We start from the raw sequence: 2,939 nt of genomic DNA, 5'->3' as shown, positions 1-2,939 counted from the left end.
TTTTTTTTTTTTTTTTTTTTTTTTTTTATTCCTCGCACATTAAAAAGATGGTACGCAGCGTCTGGATTAAAACATACTGTCTAATTTGCCTTATCATTCCAATTGACAGAAGGGAGGTGGTAGGATGTGCCCGCAGTTTCTTAGATTATTTTGCTTTTAGAAGTAGGAATAAGTATGATTTACAAGTTGAAGATCAGTTTACTAACTTCTGAGATTGAGAAAAGGAGAGCACAGAAGTAACAATTACTTGGGGGGGTGGTGGGCCTTAAGACCCCTTCCAGATCTTTTATATTGTCTTGTTTTACTTTCTTACTTCTATTTAGCAGTTTCTAATAGAGGCTTGCTCCTTCAACATTTCGAGATGTAAACCTGAGGGGGGGAAAAAAGCTAGAGATTGGCTTTTCCCAAAATAATTACGCACATTGAGTCACCCGTTTTATTTATACTCAACAGTGTTGAACCCCCTCGTATGTTTATTATCGAAAACAGGAGGACACCGCCGAGGGGAGGAAATACTGCTTTTCGTACCACAACAAAGCGTGAGACACTGAAAACCAGCACCACAACCTTAAACATAGACAAAACAAAGTCGCCCAAACCAGTACTATGCAAGAAAAACATTATTTAGACCAAACACTCAGCAGGAATAGTCCTCCACTTTTCCCACTGTGATCCATTAGTTCCTTGGTTCAAAAAACTTTCTCAACCCTTCTTACTCCCTTCTCTATAAACTTTCTTCCCATCTTCAGCCCAATAGTAAATCATTACAGGTATTTTGGAAACGAAATGTGTCACTTCCTCAAGAAAATCTCGAAAATCCCCCAACAACTTTAAGAATGACCAAATCTTCATAACCTTTGGGTCCTTCTCCTGCAATACAACAGAGGAACCTTGTGTGTGTGTGTCCCCGAAAACAGGACAAAGGGACATACGAAGCTTAAATGGCTTCGTTAAGGATTTTTTTATTCGCCTTCTCCCCCCTACACAGAATCGAAGTAAAAAACATTGCTTTAAATCGATTTCTAGTTTTGAAGAACTTCTGAATAAAGGATGGATTATTTTTTTCTTTATAAAAAAAGTAGAAATAAGGGTTGCTGACTTAGTTCTTTAAAGAAGAAAGAGGGGAAGAAAGTTCCCCCAACTGCATCTTATGTTAAAATATCTGTCCATACAGGAACTCAGCACATTTTAATTTCCCATTCCCCTAAATCCAAAACCAGATTTTACTGTGGTGGGTGAGGATTGTTTTGCATAAAAAGCTCAAAGCAATTAATACTATTCATGGGCGTGACTGGGACTAAAATGAACAAATCCGCAAATGCATTCTTGGAACTCAAGTCCTTTATTGTTTTTAATAGTATGTTTCTACCTATTAGAAAATGTATAGTTGTATTTAGGACTTGTTTTTTTAAAAAACTAAATAAAGCCAGGGACTCATCCTTTCGGGATGGGAAAATGCTTCCCCAGAGTGACAAGAGAGGGGGAAACATTCAGAACTCGCTTCCTGCTGCAGCTCGTATACAGAGAATGTTTTTCAGTAACGTGATCCCGTGTCTTCTGTGATATTCCCCAGAAAATAATAATAAATAGAGAGGAAATGCCAGAGAACCCCAAATAATACAAACGTATAAACTCTAAATCTAGACTTCATCCCTCACCTCTCCCTCCCTCCCCTCCATCCCCACTCGTGTGTGTGTGTCTGTACAGGAACATGTGTGTAATAGGCTGATGTGTTAAAACCCAGTAATTGCCTGCCTGAATCTGTGGACCAGCTCCTGCCTTTAGCCTGGTACAAGCTCTGTGCCTCAGCCCTTTTACCATGAGGTGTGCACATCCCCCTAGCACCCAGGGAGCCCACCCAGCAAAGGGAGGGAGGAGAGGGAGAAAGGAAGAGTTACACTGGAAGCCGTATAAAAAATGAATAAATTTAAAAATAAAAATAAAAAATTCACGGCGGGGGGGGGGGGGAAAGACTCCAAGGGGGGGGGAGGGAGGAGAGGGAGAAAGGAAGAGTTACACTGGAAGCCGTATAAAAAATGAATAAATAAAAAATTCACGGCGGGGGGGGGTGAGAAAGACTCCAAGTGCGGGGGGAGGGGAGGGGATTTGAGAAACAAGGATGTCGCTCTGCCTTGCATTGCCCGAATAGAGACTTGCTACTTGTACCTCAAGTCTTTCGACCTCTTCCATGAAAAGAAATTTAACTCCAGCCTAATGGCTGTTTCATGCCATTACTGTTTCATGGTCATTAGTGGATGCAGCAACACCATGTTTTAGACTTTGAGGTTTGGAGGGAATTTTGGTCTCAGAAATCCTAGTGGGAGATGTCAGCATCGGATTTAAGTGCCACAGAAGCTTTCTCGTCAGCTCCTGGAGGAGTCCCTGTTCTTCTTTCTCCTTACCCCTTCTTTACTATGTGTTACATATGGACACACGCTAGAGATTACACATACACACACCCCATACACATATAGTCACACACTGCCTTAATAGAACTTCCAGCATTGTTCTCAAGCCAACTTAGTGCTTAACATCTTTAAGCTCCAACGGAGAGTATGGCAAACTATGTGTTACTATGATTTCCTTGCTTGACGAGGACCTGAGAGTGCTGCTCTCTTCTGTGCCAGCCACGGTCTGCTCCTAAGTTCCCAGAGTTTCAGCTTCCCCTCGTGGGCAGAGAAACCTCTGAACTTTAGAAGGCTTACTTTTAGCTTAAGGAACGACAACGTCTAGGAAGGAGCCACCGAGAACAAACAGGTTTATGAGGCAGCTGGGGGGAGGCACGTTTTGTCCTCAAGAGTCTTCATTTCATGGCCAGCTGGTCACCGCGCCGGACGCACAGTCCTAAGGCTGGCGGAGGATTTACGGCGTATTATGTTAAGCAAAATGTCACCTCCTCACTCTCCGCCCGACCCGGCTCCGCTCTAAAAGCCGCCAAC

General features: G+C 42.7%; 1 protein-coding gene across 1 annotated transcript in view; it reads right to left on the bottom strand.

The window, feature by feature from the left end:
• The window catches only part of ZADH2 (zinc binding alcohol dehydrogenase domain containing 2), an 8,323-nt gene that overhangs the window by 4,307 nt on the left and 1,077 nt on the right, over positions 1–2,939 (bottom strand). The gene's annotated exons all lie outside the window — the stretch shown is intronic.

The sequence above is a fragment of the Aptenodytes forsteri genome, unplaced genomic scaffold (assembly GCF_000699145.1).
Source record: "Aptenodytes forsteri isolate BGI_AS27 unplaced genomic scaffold, ASM69914v1 Scaffold97, whole genome shotgun sequence".
Classification (NCBI taxonomy): Eukaryota; Metazoa; Chordata; class Aves; order Sphenisciformes; family Spheniscidae; genus Aptenodytes; species Aptenodytes forsteri.
Note: the sequence above shows the minus strand (reverse complement) of the source record. Positions and strands in the feature narration are given on the sequence as shown.